This window comes from Malurus melanocephalus, unplaced genomic scaffold (assembly GCF_030028575.1).
Source record: "Malurus melanocephalus ecotype Western Australia unplaced genomic scaffold, MMel_1.1 scaffold_131, whole genome shotgun sequence".
Taxonomy (NCBI): domain Eukaryota; kingdom Metazoa; phylum Chordata; class Aves; order Passeriformes; family Maluridae; genus Malurus; species Malurus melanocephalus.
Genome location: NW_026623363.1, coordinates 1,608,698 through 1,631,879, shown reverse-complemented (window position 1 = coordinate 1,631,879; position 23,182 = coordinate 1,608,698).

Below are 23,182 nucleotides of genomic sequence, written 5' to 3'. Positions count from 1 at the left end.
TTGTCACAGTTCAGATACAGTTTTTTGTTGGGTCTTTTTTATTCCCCCGTGAAAACGATGAAGCCGCAGTCAAAATATTTCATGGATGTAGAGAAACACGTATATGTTTAGTTTTAGTACATATTAAGTGTTAACTCCCCAGTGACATAAGGAAAGKCTGCATACTCCAAATCACTGAGTAGCTGACTGGCAAAGCATGGAGATAAACATTCATAGAAAACAGGTTGTGCATTTCTGTTGTTACTTATTCAAACACTAGAAAMAGCTCTAATAACTTCTAGAGTGAATGAAATTTAGAGCTCCTAGATCAAGAAAGAGTAACAAGGTTGGGGGAGAAGGATATGCATATGACTGAGTTGATTAAGTTCTCTCTAGTGGAGGAAATTATAATTCTCACTTTTATGTTTTTATATATATATATCTATATATATCTATATATATATGTATATATATATGTATATGTATATAAATGTATATATAAGTATGTATGTATTTATATGTATGTATTTATTTTATGTTCCTTATAGTGATAGAGACAAGTTAAAGAGCCATAGAAATTAATTCATATATATATATATATATATGTATTTATATATATGTATTTATTTTCTGTTCCTTATAGTGATAGAGACAAGTTAAAGAGCCATAGAAATTAATTCACTATAAGGAATTGTGGAATGATTCCATATTGACAGGAAAGAATATTAATTAAAAGAGTAAAATTTCTACTGCAGCTTATATATTCTACAATTAATTAATATAATAGATCTAGAAAAAAACATGCTCCTAGTAGTGGCAGAGTTCCCCCAAAACTCTTTTTTAATAGAGAGTTCTAATTTTTGTTCATTTAACCAGTGAAAAAATGACAAAGTCACATCTTCTCTGTGTGCCAAATTTCAAACGCACTAGATGAAYATTTAGATTATCTTTAAATAATATAAGCTTTTTCAATAGATAATAGAWGCCTGTAGCCAACTCTAAGGAATAACAGATACCAATATTTCTGTTGTAAATTGTCCTTTTGATCTCTAAAACAAGGTACATCATTGTATCCTGTTGTTCATGGGGATGGTACAGAGGGAAAAATATWTACGACTCAAAACTAAGTGACAGAATCATCTCACAGAAAGGAAAGATAATGAACATAACCATGACAGGTTGGTACTCCTGGATCTTTTTAAGGTCTTCTAGGGACCTCAAAAGGCAACTCGGACACATGGCCTTGACAGACCTATCAAGGCATTTGAYACATCTTGACAGCCCATTTATTCTCACTTTCTCAAGAGTCATTTTCAATTAGTTACTGTTTATGAATCAGAAGGGGGAAGTGCACATGGAACGTGCATCTGGAAAGGAAGTAGAGTTAATAAAACTATTTCTGAAGGGGGATGGCAACAGCGATGCCAGGAATTGCTGAGAGAGATAGAGATAGAGATAGAGATAGAGATAGAGATAGAGATAGAGATAGAGATAGAGAACAGGAAATATTAAGAAGTAGTGCAGAGCAAATGTGATCAAAGAAATGGTTTTGTTGAAACACGATCAGCTCATGGGCCATTTAGAAAAACAGGCAAACATTGGTCAATTGTTCTCAATGAATTATTCACCCCGTTCTATTGGAACACAACGATCTCAGAATGCAAAAKTAGGAATTAATAAGGATGCAATCTCTCACTCCTCCTGTTTGGCATTGTCATTGACCTTATCGTTAGAGAAGATGTAGATGGATGCAACACAGAAACAGCAAAGCTTAAGCAGTATGCCAAAATACGAAGAATGTAGCTGTCAATACCTCCTATGAGTAATAATCAGCAGCAAAACAATGATCAAAAAACKGTAATATTTAAAGAAAGATGGGGTTTATCATGAATGATGAAGAAAACAAATTGAACAAAGTTAGCAATCCCTCTTCCAGGCATTTTGTAAAAATATCAATCCACTGGAAATAAGTAAATCCATTGACATTCTTACTAATGGGTACATCTGAGAAAATAACTAGAAAATTATGTAATGAATCTGCAAGGTGAAAATAATCTCAGGTGAAAATCACTGATATTTAATATGAAAATTATCTAGGAAAAAGGCAGAATTTTCTCATCTAGAAATAAAAACAAAGGATCTGCCATGACAGCCTTTGGCTCACGAAACAGACTCCTCACAGAGCTGAGCAGAATGCAGAATGGGAATCCAGYGGGACTCACAATGCACAAGATATGCAAAGTACAGGCACAGGACACACAGACTGGGAGAGACTTTTTCATGCCCTGAGCAATGCTGAGTTGTCTCAGAAGTATCCAGCACCACATACCAGGAGTCCCTCAACACTATTCCTTCATATAACTGTGGTAGAAACTACACCAGGTACATAAGACGATGCTTTCCAGAAATGACAGCCTTTTCTGCCTACATTGAGCTCTTCTGTATTCTAAAGCCTGTGCTTATTATTTTAAAGGCCTTCAATGCTTATTATTTCAGAAGCCTGAAGTGCTTATTATTTTAAAATATCAGTTTTTCTAGRAGCTGCAAAAAGCTGAATTTGGATGTTTAGGAATAAAAAGTACTGAATACTTTGATTATTTCTGTACAAAACATTACTATTAATTGCTAGAAGGCACTTCTGTATTTGTAGCCTCCCCTTCAAAATAGATTCCTACTCATATTTTGACTTAATAAAAGAAAAACAAACACATTTCTATTTGCGTATTTACTGATTATTCTGTAGAGGGATAAGGTTTGCCTGCATAAATCCTGATTAGCTGAAAAATTTGATGTCTTTTGGATAGGAGTATCACTGCAGTTTTACCCAAGCAAAATTTCTCACTTGAATGGGATCTACAGGCCCCCATTTGAAGCAAGCCAGGCAATGTCAAGATGCCATGGCTTACCTCTGCTACTTGGACTTTGAAGTAAAGAAATGCTTTTAATTCTGGTCCTCAAAAATAAACTAGTAACTTGTAAGTCAATTTGTTTCTTTTCTGATTTCCAAGTACTCAAAAGCTCTTTCAGAAAGGTGTTGCACAAAAGAAAAGGGTAAAGGAACATTCTCCAAATAAACATGTGAGAACTCCATATATAAACATATTTGTGCAAACAGGAAATAGAAACTCAGAAGGTATACAACAGTCAGTCTTCCAGGCTCCACTATGACACATCTTGTCCAAGTCTCACTTTCCCTAAATTGTACTCTCATGTCAAGTCGGCTCTCAGAGAAGAAAGGGGCAAAGTTGCTCACCTCTGCTAATCTTCACTTCTCATGGCTGGGCTGCTCTGCCAGATTCTGTTTGCATAAGTGGCTTCAGCTACTGATTCAGCAGAGGGCTAGCTCTGTTGTGAGAGTATAGTTACACACTCCCAGCTACTCCTGGATTTGGAAAGCAAATAAGCTTTACTCCTCTCTGCTGTCTGCTTGCCCATGTGGCTTTGTGGAGTCAGGTTTTCTGCTTTACAATCAGCCTCCTGCTGAGTTCTATAATTGAGCTTCCAGATCAAATAATCTAGAGTGAATAATAGCTTAGAAAGTGTTCTTCATTTTAGTGTTGTATCTTAAGAACACTTTTCCCTTTTCAGCCTCTGATCAGTGCAAATTTTCTGACATTAGCTCAGATGTTGTTCTACCAGCATATATACAGCATACATGAGCAGCAATCACCATTACTCACTATCACTTATAATACTTTAATTATATGCAGAAGCTTAATTTCTTATTTGAGAGTGTAATAGGCAAAAATATGCTAGTTAGAACTAGTTTTTTCCTTTGTCTTCAAAGGATGAAAAAGGATTTTAATGTAATTGAATCCTTATACACATTGAATCTATTCACAGCAACTTAGGTRCTGAACCCAAGAGTACCATTTTTCCTCTTTGTATTTAAACATTCTACAGTTGCTTAAATCTAAAATGTTAACACTGCATTCATTTAGTCACTCAGCAATTCTGAGTGGTTTTATATTATATATTCTGAGGAAAGCCATTATGTTCTTAAACTAGTAACTAAATTCCTTAGCCWACTTAATTTTGTCTTTAATAGMCTTCTCCTAGTAGACTTCTTTTACWTATCTACTATACTCCAGAATAARAATAAAGTAAAAACTGGCARGAAAATATGCAATGTAACATTAAAAAAAATCCCAAATAAAAAGATATTATTTTCTGCCACTGGAATTTGCTATGCTTATRCTACTTGGTGCAGAAAGGGAAGSATAAAGGCAAATATATGAGGACATCTGTCTAATTGGATTAGTTTTATTGCAATTTAATGATCAATTAACAGTTCAAGAACCTTGTATTAGCTACTGACCTTGATCTTTTGCCTGTTCATACTATTAGGGAAGACAGAATACAAACTTTGTAACACTGCAGTTATCAATTTTATGATAGGGGTATATATAATGCATTCTTTCTATCTGTAAGGTGTGAACCTGTTCCATGCAAGATTTTCCATGTAAGACTATTTACTATGGAGACATCTATTAAAGGACTCATAGGCAGTAAATTAAACTTGACTTCAAAGACAAACCGTCCYGAGACAAATTAGGCTACAGAGATAGAAAAGGGCAGGAGCACTCATTAATCTATTGAAGGCCACCTTCTGAAATGTACTGTTGTTTCTAAGTTCAATGACCATTTCAAGATTAATTGTTCATAATTTTGCAATTTGTCTTGGTAGATTATGCACTATTAKGTAGTAAAATACTGCATATCAGAATAAGTTCTCCTTTATTCTAGCTATCCCAGCAAATCCGTTGCTTTAATTCAAAATAGATGTGTGTTCACTTCAGTTTCGCTCTGAAGTCCTGAGGTTTATAAACTAACTTGAAGTATTTTTCATGGTGAGGTCCACAAACTCAATTTTTCTATGAGATGAAGTTTGCAAATTAATTACTTTACACATTTACTAGGACTGCTTTTCCCAGCATTTGTGCCATCACTTAGAATGCTATAAATGGGGAAAGAGCACAATAATTCTGATTGTATACTAATCCATAGCAGATGAAGAACTGGAATATTTTGAAAGGTGTCTTTGTCCAACCTCCAAAATTCTGTTTCATGCTGAAGAAAATATTAATGATAGAATTATGTGAAAGATGAAACTTTAGGTTTACTGGCTGAGATAAATTACTATCTTAGGTTAAACCATAATTTTTCCACAGTTGAATAAAACAGAGCAACACTCATCTACAAAACCCCTTTCTTAAAAAAAAATTTTACTGTATTTCAGCTTCAAACCTTTCAAAGGATTTTGTCCTCCTCYTTTTTTAATAAATGTAAGTCAGTTTTTAAAACAAACCCTTGCTGTTACAGGACATATAAATCTAAAGATTTCATAAAAATATAACCCTGGAGAAAACGGAGAGACCATTTGTTTATGTACGATGCAGAAAGAGAAGACATTTGGCAAGAAATGCARATCTCTCTACAAGCCTGGGAAGGATCATCTGTGAAGGAGCATTGAAGTGTCAGGCACACCTCCACTCAAGGCATGTGAGTTGTGTCTTATGAAATGGTTACTCACCCATGAATGCCTAATCTGGGATCTGGAATCACCATCACCTTCACTTCCCAGGTCGGTAAATGCCTGGGGAAACCTCAGCTGTGTCAGCTGATTGGGAAAGGTGGTATGGGGAAACCCAGCACAGAAACACAAAAGGTGAAAACCAGCACGGCAAGGTGTTCTTCCTCTTATCCGTTATTGTAAAATGGCTCAGGTACACGATGGGATTATGTGACTGTGGAAGAGTTTTTATAAATATAATTTTACATATATTAAATATTCTAATATWTATTATACCTATTATATTATAACACTTGGTGAATTCTGTTGTTCTGCAACATAAATGTTTTGTACACATTTTGGTAAAACTTTGGTGGTTTAGAATTTATTTCTAAATTAAGTGACTTCCATTGCCTGTAGGTAGCTTGGGCAAAAGGACTGAACTGAAAGCTACAACAAACAGACCTCCACTGCTGAATATTTTATTTGATAGAAGATGYTACTTGCAGAAACACAGACTGCTTGTTGAGATACTGAGTGGAAAATACRAATGATAGCTATGTCTCCCTCAGTTTTAGGATTTCACAGAGTTCAGTGGTGGAACAGCAGAATGATGCTGATCTGGGCTGYAGAACATGTTGCCTCCGTTCTTCTTTGCCCCAATGTTTATATTAGAAAAACAAGGCTACAAGCTCGAGGCAGARCCCACACTGGCATATTTGTTTAGTTGATCCAAAGATGACTACACAATATTAAAAAAAACTACCTCAGCCTATAATTAAAACAAAAGGGAGTGCAATTTTCATTTGCTCTCCTAAGTAATGTCAGTGAAAATACAAACACCCTTAAAAAAATTCTTGTGAATTAAATACTAAGCACAAGAATAAGTGTTTTTCTAACCTTGACTTAATTGAGTTTGTTATTTAAACAGCTAGATAAAAAAATAAATTTTTGACACTTTTTAAGAGACAATTTAATTAAAATACCAGCAAACTCCACATACCTAACTGCCCATGCCAAATTTTTTTAAATATTTGATTTAAACTCTATTGCTAGCAACCTGAATATTWTAATTTCTCATCCCTTAAAATCTGAGTTGTATTAAATATGAAAGATGTATTAAATCATGAAAGAMAGAGAGACAGAAGAACATAATGAAAATATATAATTTCCCAGGCTAGCAAGTACATGTGCGGGTCTGCTTCTGCTTGCTCTTGCTAGGCCATATGTTTTCCATACAGCTTTTAAGTAATAAGTAAAAGTTGGTTAAGTAGAATTATTAGAAAAATGAGAATGAAGATACACAGGGGGCACTACTGACAAAGATGGGAAAGAAAATACTGTCTCCCAGTGCCCTTTTACACTGGAAATCCTGGGCTCCCCCTCATCCCATGTATCTGGTAATTCTTTTAAAAACTAAACATTTTAGGTARATTACAACAGTACTCACAGTAAGTGAATTGATACTTCTGGTATATCCTAAAGACCTAAAGTGCTTCCTTTCCAATTCCATTTGGTATTTTAAATGTGTTGTATTTATTGACAAAAAAAAAAAAAAGCTCCAGAGATCGGCAGCTCTATAAAACTTGCCACACATCTGTTGGATTTTTGTTTATGTATTGAAATGTAATTGGGCAACTGGAGAAAAGTGGATTTGTGAGGTGTTATTTTCCTAAAGATTACATTTAATATTGTTGGTGTACCCTCCATAATTTAGTTGATTAATAATATTTGATCTAAACCCAAATTATGACTTCCCACATATATGACATAACTAATGAACTGTGAAAGGAAAGCTGTTCAGATGGTCACCAATAACCAATGCTTAGTTAATCCTTTAAATAAACTGGAGCTCACAATGTGTCCCTTTGAAGTCATAAATAATGTATATTTTTCTTTTGACTTTTAATAAGCCAGTGGAGTTCATCTCACAGTCTCCAAACACATATATTTTATTATGGGCCTCTGCAGTTTACTTTAATTAGTGTGTCTGAGTGCTTTGGGAGACTTAGCCCTACTGAAAACAAACAGAGTCTTACCATCTATAAAACATTAGCTCCCTTTGGTTTATCCTGATACAGCCGAGGCTCAGTGAGAAACACATGGTGTAAGTAAACACTCATAATTGCATTAGAATTCCCGGGTGTATTGGTAATTCAAACCCTGTTTCATGATATTGTTAGAGCAGTTAGAGCAGGTTTACCAATCTCCTTGCCTTCTGGGATTTCATGAAATTCCATTTGGAGAGAATTTTAAGTGACAAATCTAATAGAAACAGCAACAGACAAAATAAGCCACAGAGACTGCGAAAAGGAAGCACACAGCTAAAAAACTCTTSATATAAGAGTGTTTTGTCATGTCTCTGAAATTTCTCATTCCTCTAAGCTCCTTGTTGATGTGTTAATTTTTGTGTAGGATGGGTATGCCTGCGTTTTCTCCCACTGCTCCCTGCAGAACTTTTGGTCCAATCCGTCAACCAACCTGATATTCCTAAATCTCAGCTAATTCTCCCCAAAAATGATGCAGTCAACTCCAAAATGAAACATCTAAACCAAAACAAACACTGTGGTTTTACTAGTATGTTGAGTGATAACAGGTACAGTTTTTTTAATAAAKGGGGAAACCATTGTTGAAGACTTTCCATTTTAAGGGAGATTTAAGTAATTAAAAATCCTTCAGAGGCTATAATTTGCAATTTATTTTTCCAAAAGAAATAAGACATCCCCATGAAACAGATTGAATGCAAATAAAAGGAGGCTGTTTTGACTATAGAAAATAATCATAGCTATTAGATTTAAACCAAACATTATTCAAATTAATTGTTACAAAATTATACTCTACTTAGTCCCACATGTACTGTTTCTGTATCTTCTGTATCTTCTAAGTTTTAATGAAGTATTTTTAAAGAATGGAATTTAAAGAACAAAATGTTCACTTTCTTCATGTTCCTTCCATAATATYGATGTCAACAGTGTGACTGCTTAAAGAGCAGAACTATGAATTCAGCAYAAAATGAGTTGCATGGAGTTTTACTGTTTGTTTGAAAAATATATTTTAAAGGTATAGCATTCCACTATTTCTACAACAAGCCTTCAAAATACAAAAGAGCTCCTTTAAACTGAGATTTTTTTTAGTGATTTATGACAGTAGCTAAGGAAGAGAAGAAACTTTTATATTTAAAAAAAAATGATCTTCTAATTTTCAAAAGAAATTCAATGTTAGGAATGTATATCTTTATATAAAGTGTTTGGTCTTGGTGGGGCCAAAATGCAGTATCTACTACAAACAAGCACTACCTGTCATTTTKCTTGTAGAATTACTCATGAAATACAGAAACATTTATCTTATGAAAGTAATAAACAGTTCTGACAAAGAAAACAATATTTCATTTTGCTGTCTGACCCAYGAGATCCCCTTGAATAATTTGTACTTTTCTACTTGTACAAACTAGTCCATATGTTTCCTGGCACTTGTTTTATATTGGCTTTGTTTGCTATTGTTTGTTTCTTGGGTTTACACCTTCCATTTCTGCTCCTGTGCAACATACCTCTTAAACCTGTTAAGACATTTCAAAATCTAACAAYTTTCCTTGCAGGATGTTAATAAATCCATGCCACTGTTTTGCGTTGTATGATCAGTGCAAACAGAACCCTGCCAATAAACCCCAAGCTACATGCATGAAGGCATGAACCCATTGCTGGAATGGTTGGAACTGGGCTTCCTGCCCTGCCCCAGTGCGAGGATGAGCTGGGACTCTGGGGTTACCAGCCAAACACATCAAGGAGCTGTGCCAGCTCAGTCTCACTGGCCCCCCAGGCTGCCCCAGTAGCTGTGACTGCCCCTCCTGCACTGCAGAGCAGCAGAGCTGTTTTGGGGTCTTTAAGCTGAGGGCATGAATGAGAGTTCACTGTTCATCTTCCCCTGAGAAATGCTAAGCCACTTGCTAGCTGTGGCCTCCATGTGCAGAGCAGAGGTTTGGAAGACTTATGGTGGTATTTTAATGGTGATGCTTTGCTCACCCTGCTACCCTGTCAATAGGGATGCACGTGCAAGTACGTTTTTCAACCCTGTTTCTGCATGTGGAAAATCAGAGATGAAAATCATCAGTAAATTGGTCTAAATAACAATCTTTTCTGTGGAGAACAGGGTCATCTGACCCAAAACCTACACCAGTTTTTCATATGAATTGAACTGACTATGGCTGGATGAATCCAGCTTGTTCTTAAATACCAATTAAACTTACATAAATATACAACCTCTGATGCTGAGACTCTAGCAAAGCTGCAATACTAATAAGGTTTGCTGAAGCTATAATTCCAAACCCCTCTTCATGGAATATTTCCTCCTTATTATATTAATCTGCAGAAGTTATGCTGAAATTWAAAAAGGACAAACCAAATCCTAGTTTGTCAAAACACACCATATTTATAATATTAAATWATTGAAGTTATAAGTAAATATATACAGTGTCGATAAAATCGAATTATCAGGCAGAGCATAATTGGGGTTTATTTAAACTCTGATTGACTCCATTCATCTGTTATTCCAGTGRATATATAAAGATAAATTATTTCCTCGGAAATTGAGACACAACCTTTTTTTTAAAAGGTATTTTTCTTATCAGGTTTTCATTAGACAAGGCAGCCTGCTTTATATGTTTGTACAATTTAAGTAGGCTCTTGGTCTGTTTGTTAATACATCATGTTTATTTAAAACTCCTGAAGGAAGTTATTAATCTGTCAAAACTTTAAAGATTTGAAGTTGATAAATAAATGAACAATGCTAAATAATTCTTTGTGTTGTCTACAAAAACACAAAACAGGTCTTACTGTTCTTCTTTCGAAGGTGAAGCCTGGATTGCTTTGAAATTACTCAATATTTGCCTACACTACACAGCTGCCAAAGCCTGCACTGGCTGAYAAGTACATCCACTGCCTTAAGCAAGGTGCCTTTCTGACCAGAAAGGTCAATCAGGAATCAAAAATATGCTTTAATCCGACTTTCAATTTCGTATCACAAGAGGTGCTATGGAATGATTGCCAYTCGCAAGAGAAAAAGACAAGCACAATTAAAAGCTGAATCTCTAATCCCTCTGCCTATGGCTTAGAACCAGAGCCAAAAGAAATATTGCCTTAACAGGTACATTTCCCCCGAGGGAAAGCACACCCCCGACCACCTAGCTGGTGAGATGAAGMGATAATAACATGTTTGGGTGTATCAATGGCCAACAAATTGTGTGTTGGCTTTTGACAGAAGGGGCCCGACTGAGTGGGTGGCAAATGTGGGCTCTGTTTAGTGACAGTGGCTGTTCCAGCTCGGTGGCAAATCCAAGAGCGTTATGTTTCAATCCCTGTCTCCACAGCCAAGCTGCCTTCTGGGCCCTGAGAAGAACTGRGTGTGACTGACATCTGTCTACAGAGACATTTGAAAGTGATTGAAGGCCYATGTGAACTGTTAACCACTAATTAGACTAATCAAGAGTGGAAAATAGCTACCACAACATGAATAATTTTACGTTGTGAAGAGTGAATCTATTGCTTTAATACTTGGGAAGGGTGGGTTTAAAAATATTTTCTCMAATTCACTGAGGAATACCTCTGTTCCTGCAAACATTTTGMTCACCAGCAGTAATGACAGGTGAAAGATTTTACTTCTTTTGGCACAAGTAATTTCTYTTTTTTTRWYYKGKYCMRSYWMMARRAAAAAACAGCAAATGTTTCTATTTGTCTAGATTAACACACAGACTATACATCCTAGTTTAACAGGGCTAAATTTTAAGTTASTCATGTAASCTCCAGTAGAAACAGAGTGAGAATAAATTGTGTGAGCTGGCCTTGGTGCAGTCCTCAGAGCACTTTCTCATGGCAGTAACTGTGAGCATTATCAGGCCTTATAGACATTACAGTATGGATCCCTTATGACTAGATAATATCACTGTCAAGAAAGAGGCAATTGTAAGAAATTCTATCAGGCGGAGGTGGTATAGGCAGCTTCCTCAAGTTTTTCTTGCAATATCTGTCATTTTTTTTTAGAGCACTATCTCAGCATGAGAGAGCCTTAACTTTCACTCTAAAATGCAARTTAATATTCTCTGGCTTCAGGATAAAAGTTTTAAAAATGCAGAGCCGAAAGGTTCCTAAACTATTAAACCACTAAAATGATCGCTCCTTACAGAACTCCTAGTACTACCTAGATAAACACAATTAATGTACAAAATGCAGGAAGTATCACAAAGCTTTTGTAAAAACACTCCATATTTTTATATGATAGATTGTTTGTATCCTCTCCCAAAGTATCTATAAATAGACTGCCAGTTTTTAAAGCTTCCTCGTTTAATGATGATTACTGATGTAATCTGTACAACAGAAACCTCATGTTGTAATAAATAACAACTACCTGTACTAAACAGGCCTGTACTCGACCATTTACAGTTGCCCTCATTTCATCACTCAATTTTCACACACCACACCACACCACACCACACCACACCACACCACACCACACCACACCACACCCACATCCCAAATTTAACAGCCATAACAGAAACTGTGAAAATCGTTTAACAGCCCAAAAAGAGGCACAAAACCTCAGGCAGCATGAGAGAATTCATTCTTATACCGCCCTTCTCCCTTTTTGTATGGTACTCCCCTTTGTACGACCCTTACACTTGGTCTGTGAGGTTTGCTAACTTGCTGAAGAACAAAAGTTGCATTTTCGCTCCAAAAGTTTTAAGAAATAACAGATAATTYCCAGTATTAAAATATTTGCTGTATTCTTAATTCTAGGCAAGCATGTCTACTTGAACTCAGAAGTGGAGGCATTTCAGAACGAGAGCATTCTTCACTAAAACTGTGTTGTGGAGTTGGTCAGCAGTGAGATTTAGGAATGTGATGTCACACTCAGCCCAGACTGTGCATTTGCTGGGGTAAAAGAACTCTGTTATTTGATCTCAAAGCCACGTTTTGCCATTGTATAAATAAATACTGTGGGACTTCAGGGTCAAAGGTGTATRGTCTCTGCACCTTAGTGCAAAACCYAAAGCTCAGTCAATTCAATTGTGGTTCATCTGTGCTTGGTAGTGTCTAAACCACAAACTTACAGGATAAGTGCAGTTCACAGAGTCTGAATCCTTTCCAAATCAAACAATCCAGGCAATTGTAAAATATGGCCCTTTTTCTAATGATGCACATTATGCAGGTTACATTCTGGTAGGACCCTATTAAAACAAACATAAAGGAGTGAATTAAAGCAGAATCCATTCTCTTTCTCTCAGTCTGATAAAAGACAACTGCTCATATCACGCTTTCCAGTTTAAGAAAAACACTGTTTAAACTAATGCCTCCCATGCCAGCTAAAACTACCTTAAGGTTTTCTTGATTTCAGTCATAKTGCATTGACCTGCCTGTAAACAGGCATCTTCCCTAAATGTTCACTGCTATTTTACTGTATGCTCATACTTACATATAAATACCTTTGTTTGCACATCCTGTCTGAAATGGAGGTTTCCTCTCAATTATATCTACATACATCTACTATTATTTAAACATGCAAAGAACCATAACTCTGTTAAAATGACAAACTAAATTTATCCTGTGCTTATTGAATTGGTTTATTAGACATAACCATAACACATTCCTAGATAAGAAGGGGCACTGCTTTGGCCTGGTTAAAGGAGTGGTATATTTCAGCTATTTTATCCTGACAATGCTTTCAGGCCAGAGTAACGTGACAGTTCTTTCCAAATGAAGGCTTCCAAATGGTTTGCAGGCAGCATGTAAGTCCTTTCCCAAGTCTAGATTTTACTGATTCAGACARGAGACACTGGAAGCTATGCTTCAGTCTGTTTTCTGAAAGACTGCTTCTGAAAATTATAAAAACGACTTAAACTTTATCAACAGCAAATACAAATTAATAGCTTACTTTATGATTCTGGACAAATAACAACACAATTAAAATCCATGGGAATTTTATCACTTATTTCCCTGAGACAGGAATGTGAATTTCCCTTGCAGAATGAAAACATCCCCAGATCCTGGGGCATTTATATCAGGCAGAGGGTCTTGCAGTAATTTTCAACCATGAATATAACTTTCACCTGGGACATTTTTTTTTAACATTTTACAGATAGGAGTATATAGTGAAGCTAAAGACCGAGTGCAGAAAAGCATTTTGATACCAAAAGGAAGTGTTAAATGAAAGTTAAGTAAACAGAATCAAAATCTTTGTGAGCTGCTGGTTAATCAACACAGCTTCTCAATTTTTAAACTGTGATTTCTGAAAGGATTAAGACAGTAGGTCTTTTTGTAGAAGGCATTTCAACAGAGTGCAGCATCTCCTGTTTCTTCACAAAAATAAGTTTAATAAGCTTGTCTAAAGTTTTGACAATCGAGGATCACTTCTCACCACTGACTGAGAAGATCAAGTTCTATTGCTGGTAGAATCAACCCTCCCATCACTGCAAGTAGGGCTGCTGCCTGCTCAGTGTATTTTGTACCTGGGCCCCACTTGGGGCCCCATTCTTGTTCTGTGGCACAAGGCAGGGTGCTGGACTCAGCTTGTGCACCCAAAACTACACAGAATTATTCTAGAGGCTTCAGCACACTGAACTGTTTAATGCAGTATTTGTTCTGATTTTTCCTTTAGACATTTGTCTGTGTCACACTGGAGTTGGCATAAGAGAATGTAGAGAATTTGATCATATTTGCAACATGGGAAATATATTTTGCTTCCTTTTTTTGAACAGTAAGGAGTCTTGATGGAGCTTGTGTAACAACCTGAATGCTAGAAAAAATTTAAAGCTAACTGGGGATATGCTCCTGCAGTGTAAACTGCAGTGAAACCAGTTACTGGATTTCTCATATATTATTTCTGACATCTGCAGGAATGTTAGGTGTTTTGTTGCTAATTTACTAMATAAAATTAAGTCCTCTACAGGCTGCTGTCAGAATTTCAAATTCTCAAGGCTGACCCTATAGCAGCCTGTACCTTGCAACAATGATTGGACTTATGATTTGAAAGGCAAATGATTTCACCACAGATAATTCCATCTCAGTTGGGATGTGTTCTGGGCTTGAAGTTTGTTAACACTGTTTGACAATTACTTTTTTTTTTTTTTTTTTTTTTTTTTTTTTTTTTGAGAGTAGCACAGTGTAAAAATACCTCAGGGTATGCTCTGTATCTCCTACTTTTTTTCTGATTCACAGCAGCAATAAGGGCAGCATTCCTGGAATATTAACAGAATTATTCAGACAATGACTTGGCTCAAAAAGGGGTGATTTATCCTTTGTTCACTTTGGAAATCAATGTTTGTCATTAGGCTGCTAAGACTTTGAGGTCATTCACTATGGTAAAGAAAATAAAAAGGTAAAGAATGGAAGGAAAGAAGTGTCACCATCATTGCAAGCAGGTAACTGAGAGACATTAGGACATTAATAAGCTGACGGGTTTTTATGAGCTTAAGGAGTGGGCAATCTCAGCAACGTCCAGATTTCCACAGTTCAGGCAGCAGAAGCGAGGATGCTCTGCTCACAGTGGTGTTCCTGCTTAGACTGTCAAGGAAAATGGCTTTTGGCTGGAGGGCTGGAATTTGTGCTGAGGTGCTGCAGCTCAGTCAGCTTGCCTGGGTTGGAGGTTGCCACAGAGAGGTGAAAAATAGGGCAGGAACAGAAACTGTGGCTGTAATACTTGCAAGAGGTCACACCTCATTCCTCAGAACAACAGACAAATGAGCAAATAATACAATAAGTCACTGGTGCTGTCTGTAGGTAGTTTTTATGCATTAAAATATGGTGAAAGTGGACCTTCACTATCAAGACAACTAAAAGGGGGATAAAAATATTTCTTTCTGCTCTCCACAAGGGAATAAAGGAGTTATGGTAATTCCAAAAATCTTTTCTTCAACCTTTTCTAAAATGTATGCTTGCCTTTTGGAGTAAAATCAGGGCTGACAGGTAATAATACTGTGTGAGGATAGCTCATTGATTCCTTCAATCAGCCTACACACTACAGCCACCTAGAGCCTTCTAGACAAAACAGACAGTTGGTGTTCTCTGGATCCAGGAGTCTGACTGAATTAGGGAGCTGAGTAAAAAATAACAATATAAACACTATGGATGGCATAGCAGCCAAAATCAGAATTGGCTCATCTCTGKTTTTGACTATTTTTTATTTTTTGTGGTTTACTCAAGTAAAATTTTTCTACTGAGGTATCAAAAGYAGCCTTGACATCCAAACATCAGTGATGTTCACGTCACTTTCCTAATTCATATTGGCAGTTGTTTTAAACCTGTACTCTTCAATCCCTATTGATATGCCAATAAAGGCAGGCAGAAAATAGAAATGTTTACAAAAAGAGAAAAAAAATGCTTTAAAGTTATATCAGCATTTCTAAGAAGACTTTTTCTCTCCTTTTGCTGAATTCCCTGCCTAGGAAWAACTCTTAATAATCAAAACTAAGAGAAATACAACAAGTCAAAAGCAAATTTTTTGTTTTGGAAATTCATGAAAGATGCAGTGCAAGGTGTTTTATTTAAATTCATGTAGATTAGAAGTACTTTAAAGTCCTATCTGCTTTGAAGAAGCAATAATTTCTTCATTAAAGTAAAAAAAAAATCCAGTATTAAAAGCCTTCAGTTGAAAGAAAAAAACATTTAGAAAGAAATAAGCTTTAAACCTTTTGAGATTTCATRCACTCTGCAGTAAGATGAAAGTAGCATTTTTAAGTCTTAGGCTCACTTAGAAACATTTTGAGGTGTGCTGTTACCACATCTCATCAGCTTTTTGCACTTCAGAGCCGTTTCAAATCTTAATGTGGTATGTTTGGCAATACACTTAAAAGATTACTGCTTAATCTAGTTAAGTAAGTCTGACTTCAAGCAAGTGTCTATCTGTCCAGCCAGCTCCTTACTGCTTTTTGTTTCTTTGGAAAAGAAAGGAAATTAAAATCATTGGGAAAAAAAACAGACAACAAAGTCTGATCTTATTCAGTTTTTTTTTTGCAGCTGTGGATTTTTCTAGACAGATTTTTCAGTAGATAGATTATTGCATTAATTCCAGTGGGAGCAAGGCTGTTTCCGGAATGGCTTCTTTTCTATGGCTGATCTTATTTTAAACTAAAAATGTTTCTGCCTTTGAAGAACCAAAACGAAAGAAAGTTTTGCCCTCAAGTTCAAAGGCTGCTTAATGRGATCTGATGTGCTACATGTCCAGTTACTCTGGGGGTGAAGGGAGGAGGTAGAAATGCTCTTTCAGAAGGGGATGGGCACCTCTAGGTGACCCCTGTGCAGCAGTCTTCTCTCTTGCCTTTCAAGAGAGAATTCAAGAGATAATTCTACCAGGCCGTGATCTCAAATATATTATCAATTCCTGTGGCCTACACAAGTTTGAAATCCATGGGTAAGTACACAGCCATTCTAGATGTGTGTCCAGAAACTGCAGCCAGCTAGGGTCAGAACTCTAGATTCTCCATATGCTCATGGAGTTTGTTAAACATCCTACCCCTTTTGCTTCACAGCATTGCACTTGCAGAGACAGAGCCCTGATGAAACCCATAGGAGAATAGAGAAAGAAGAAGCAAAATATTATAGAGAATGGAAGCAAGGTTTTATGGACAGACTTAACTCTAGCATTTCTTAAATTTTCACCTTACATTCTTCTGTAGAGTCATTCATTTCTTAGTTTTATTACAGAAAAAGAGATAAGTAAAACTTAAAAAGATGACACTGGTCTCTAGAAATAGAAACAACCACTAAAAATTCTGATGGTTAGCTTTGAAGACAGAGCAGTAACACAGCTTCTGTTGGTCATAGAGAGGTTGATTCAAAGTCCACTATATATGATATCTCCGAAGACATCTAAAGTTTTTCTGTAAGCACTCAACTTTTAGCATTCATACATAATAACACAGAATAGTGTAAAGTAAATTCTAAATACATTTTTAAAATTTAAAACTTGTGGCATGGGCCCAGGGTACTTAATATATTTCTAACCTTCATAGGATTTCACCAGAACACCAGCAGAGCTAATAGAACCTAATTTCTGCCTTATGTTCAGCTTTCATACTTTGAAATACGAGACTTATTAAAAAAGACCCAAAGTGTTGCAAAGTTTTCGTAACCACAAAAAGTGTGTGTTTTCTCTTTCCTTAAACCAAAGCAGTGGTGAGTTGGAAGTTTTCTGTTTGCTTCCTTTTAAAATTGGGTCATCTTAAATTTCTTAGCACAAGACAGCAATATTTTATAGTTGGGGAAACAGGCAAGGTGACTGCAAACTCATTCAGTCAGCCCAAAAGTGGAATCAGTTTCAAAGAATTATTAGATCACTTCCTGCAGCTCTGACCACTAGACATTGAGGACACACTGAAGAAATAATGAAGACATGTTAGCTCAGAATTAGAAGTTCAGTTTCAGCCGGGGGTAAGGGACCAGGCCTTGAAAGTCTGACAATGMAAGATATGGAAATGGATGTTTAGAATGGAAATTCTTATGCTACTCCTGCTCATTCTCTCTCTATGCACAAAAGTATGTCTTCAAATAGTTAAACAAAATTAAGTTTCTATACTGCTATTTTAAAGACTAATATTTCATTTGCATTGATAATTATCTGCATGTATGTGCATGGTGTGATTCCTACAAAACTTACTAATTGTGCTTGGCTTAGGCAGCAATGACAGTAACACATTGCCCGAAGGAAAGATAATGAGTTTGAAATTATTTTACTTAAGCAGAATTGACATGGTTTCACTCTCTCTGGGAGAGAGTTAATTTTCTTCTCAGTAGCTAGTGARGTGCTGGGGTTTGGATTTAGTGAGAGAATAATGTTGATAACAAATTGCTGTTTTAATGGTTGTTGACCAGTGCTTCCTCTAAGTCAAGGACTTCTGTTTCCCATGCTCTGCCAGSGAGGAGGTGCACAAGAAGCTGGGAGGCAGCATGGCCAGGACAGCTGACCTCAACTGAGCATAGGAATGTTCCATGCCATAGAGCATATACTCAGTTGATAAATGAGGGGGGAGTTGTCCAGAATGTGCCAATTGCTGCTGGGGATGGACTCGGCATTGGTTAGCGGGTGGCAAGCAAATGGAGCAAATGGATGGTGCATCACTTCTTGGCTTGGATTTCTCTCTTTCTGGTAGGAATCTCTGATGGTGTTCAAAAGTCCATTTCCTGCCATAAAAATCCCACCCAGTAGCAAAGAAAATGGAAGAAACAGAAGTGAAGTAAAAATAGGGCAACGAYACAAAATGGAAATCGGAAATAATGTAATAGGAAAGCAATGACCCTAAAATATCTTCTCTCATCTATATGCTAAATATTTGGATTGCATTTTGAGTTAACAAATTCTTGGAAGCCTCTATTCAACWGTAAAAATAAGCACCACAAATAGGCGCTACTAGCAAATAACCTAGTCCATTTAAATAAGCATGGAAATGTGACTATTTCAGCAGGTAGATAAATGTTGTAAATATTTATGCTTGTAAGAATAAGAATGAAAAAAAACCCACAGAAATCAACTGCAGAGACATTTCATGCATCCATGTGTTTTCATCTGTGATCTCTAGTGGGTGTTAATAGCAAGAATGTCTTGAATTTTAGTTGTTACTGCTATTCTTATTCCAGATCTCAAATAATGAAGGAGACCTGAATCACCTGTTAGATATAGGATTGCAGGAGAGCACTGCAGGCTGAAACTGCTGCCCTCCTAGAAGCAGGTCTTATTAACAATACTGAAAATATTGATTAAAGATATTCTGAACAAATGTTCCTCTGCTGTCTTCTAAGAGGAATTCAGAATTCTTTGTTCAATATCATATTGAACAGGGAGGAAGCCCAAAGAGATGTCAGTCAAGGAACTTTTCCTTTTAGAGTTGAAGGCAGGGCTTTTTTTACCATAAGAGCTGGATTTGGCTGAAGAGATGAGAATTTTTTAAGAGACCTTTCTAACTTAAAATAACATTTTCTGTTAACTTAAGTTCTTATACAAAAAAATCAGATGGGCTTTGGCAGTAAGTTCAGACAGTCTGTGTTGTACTGAAGAGCACATCCTGTTCTCTGCACTGAGATATCTGACATGTCTGGACTCGTACCTCAAAAGCTACTGTGTTAGTGTCAAAAGAATCTCTTGCTTTCTGTAGGAGATGGAAGTGAGAGAAAATAATTGAACTTTTCTAGTATATACTATGTGTGACTGAAGTCTGGAAAATAGCTGGATAGGTCTTGTAACCATAAATAATGAAATTAAATTATCTGATCTTTTTATTATTAGCAACATACCCATCCATTTTCAGTATCCAGATGCTGAACTTCATCCCTAAAAAAAAAACCCTAAAACATTACAAAAGCCACAGGAAGAATCACGTGGAAAAGAAACTGACAGAAGAAATATGTGAAAAGTCAGTCAGCACTAAAATAAAAGAAAAGGGAAAATAGAAATTTAAAAGAACTGACAATTGCACTGATGCTGTTTCAGTATGTGATACTCAGATTAAAAGAACAGATGGTAGCGAGAATGAATGCAAAGCCATTCAACAGTCACTTATTTGTGCCTCTAGAGGCTATTGATATTTTTTTCCTTATTCCCTTCTACTGACAAGGGTAGGGATATTGTTAATTGTCTTCTCTATCTAGCAGATATACCAATACTAAAGACAGGCCTGAACCGTCTGATTAAGATCAGACATGATCTGTTTTTCAAGTRTTCAACTCTTGAACTGTGATTGAGAGGGGGATTTTTCTATTCTGTGTTGTATGGAGTTTATGAACACAAGCAAAGCGTGAAGCTTTAGTTTGGGTTCGGACTCTGATAGYAGCATTTGGGGAGTGAAGAGGGAGTGTACGCTTGTAGTTTGGTTCCTTTAGTCAGCACAGACATATATGGAGATATATCTAACAATRTAAAACAGTTCATAAACTATGTATCTTGATTATTTTTGAAAATTAGAGGAATGTAGATGATACATGAAGAAGGGATAGAGAAATCCTAGTGCAACAGCTGTCACTTTCAAGAAATGGATCATACAAATCATGAATTCTTTTGCAGGCATCTAATGCACAGGTCAATACGTGGCATAGGACAACCTGAAGTGATGGGGGACATCTGGTCTGCAAAGCTTGGGTTTTAACAAGTGGAATTAATTCACATTGAAAAAAAAATTACTTATATATACGTCTTTATGTAATTTTAAGCAACAGTCCTAACCTGCCTCCTCCTCCTCTTCCTCCCAAGAGAAAAAAAAAAACAAACAAACAAACAAAAAACCACAACCCTAAAGAAAACAAAACAATCCCTTGGATACTAAGATGAAGCTACCACAATGAAAATACACACTGTTTTTTCCAGTCTGTAAACATTTGATGGAATTTTATCACTTTATCTAGAACCAGCTGACTCATAGGAATGGGGAAATAAAAGCAAGATGTCAGTGAAAGGTATTGCAGGCATCTGTTAAAGATATTTTGGCTACTTACACCACTACTAGTTGATTCCTTGTGAAGGGTTGATTGGTCCCATTTCCAGTGGCTGAGGAAGATATTAACCTCTTTTTTAAAGACTTGCACTTTTGTTAGTCACATCAAAAAAATACAGATGAGACATGCTAGGAGGGAGCCACATTGCCATATCTGGAAAGCATTTCTTTCTTGGAGCAGCTGAGAACAGAGGAATGACATTCAAAGGCTAAAATAGTATTTTCCAGATTTCAATTAAAKTCGGAGTATATCGCAAGCTATATTTTAATATTTGCCTGTCCTGCACTCTCCTGATGGAGCTGTGCTTCTAGATCCTTCCTTCAGTTAGAACCAGCATCATTCATCTGTATCTGCTAAGAAAAGGGTAAGGGAGTAGGGAGGTGAATTGCCTTAGTTCTCATGAAGACCACGAGAGGTCACTCCAGCTATCTAGACCATAATTTCTCAGAGTGTTTCAAAGGATTTACTAAAAAGGACTGCCTATTCCTCTCTGAGCTTGGGAAAATTACCTTTCYCAAACAAACAAATGGTTTCCATCACCCGAATGCATTTCAAAGGTTATTTACAATTGATTCATAAAATAAAGAAGCTTAAGGAAAGGTTTGTATGTTTTAAATATTTTACTGATCCACAAAAAAGAAAACAAATGAAGGACTGTACAAATATGAAATACTTGGATTTGAATTCTAACACACATAAAGGCAGCATCATCTTCAGACCTGAAGATCTCCCTTCCTTCATCTCTTGCTCCCCTCTCCCCTTTATTGCTTTGGACACCCTTGATACAAGTTTGAGAAGAAAGGGGCTGGCAAGCACAGTGCTTTTCYGTTCCCTTTGTGGTTCCAAGCAGGATAAGACTTGGTGGCTGTATGAACAGGCTCTAGTGATTTGTGACAATTAAAAGTTTTTCCTGACAGGAAGTCAGCAGACAATGTTTCAAGTTTCATGCATTCGAGGTGCCTGAACAGTACAAAGCCAACAAATCCTTTTAAGACTCACCCCTTTAAAAGCAAACAAGCAAGCAAATAAATTACATTCTAAACAAATCCCAAAGCTATGCTACTGTTCAAAATCACATCTAGGGATGCTTAGAGCTAAGTTTTTGTCTTAACTTCGATTTGTTGAAGCATCATTTTGATCACTTACCAGTCATACTGTGAATGTGCTGCACTGAAAAGACAGCAAAGTCCTGGGCTCCTGGGCCTCTATTTATTCTGTGAAGCCTACTGTACACAGAGCCAATGCACCACACAGAAAAACTCTAACTCCATCCTACTTCCAGTTAGTCTTTTAGATTTACAGCTTTCCTTGATATTGCCCTCACATCCACCTGATGTGATAGTAAGATTTGCAATGCGATCAGTTGTTTGCTTAGACTGAGATCTCTGGCCAGCAAATAGTATGGAATGTAATAACACAGATTCATTGACTCCCCATCAACAGGCACAACACTGACCCTTGAATAGAAAAATGATGCKGTGTGGGTAATTTCTTATAGAGCAGGCCATCAGATCTGTTTGATAATACACATCAGCCTGAAAGATTTCACATGAAGAATTCATTACAATTTCAGATAAGTTATGGAAAAAGTGAAATCCCTAGTTAAAAAGCACACATTAGTCACAAACTGGCCATGGACCTGGGTGCGAGACACTGAAACCCAGGTCAAAATCTTTGTTTAGTTCTCTGTGAACCATTACAATTCTTCAGTCAGCATGATCTACCTGACAATCACACCATACCTGCTGCTCACCTATAGTTCTGCATCAAGCCTGATATTAATTTGAGTTTTTTGACATAAAAAAGAAGTAAAATATTTCTTTTGTGAGAGAAAATGCCTGCAAAAGAAGCACAATGCAAAGAATAAGATAATGAGTTTGCACCTTAGCCACGAGACTCACATAAAAATGGATTCCTAGCTTATGAAAACACCCAGAACTAGAACTCTCTTTCTATATATTATAGAACTAGGCTTCTTTCTATATATTATACTCTGTGGTTTAGAAGAAAAATAGTTTAATTTTAACTGCAATCCTACAGAGTCATCCATGAATAGACACCTCATAGAAAAGCAGGTTTACAGTGCTTTTTCTGCAGGTAGGGTTGGTATCACCCTCCAATGTTAGCATACACCATGGTAAATAATGCATAACCCTTGCTCACTACTGGTGAGAAAAGACAATATGAGAAACTACTGAAAATTTATCTGATAGAAAAGTTTCATTTA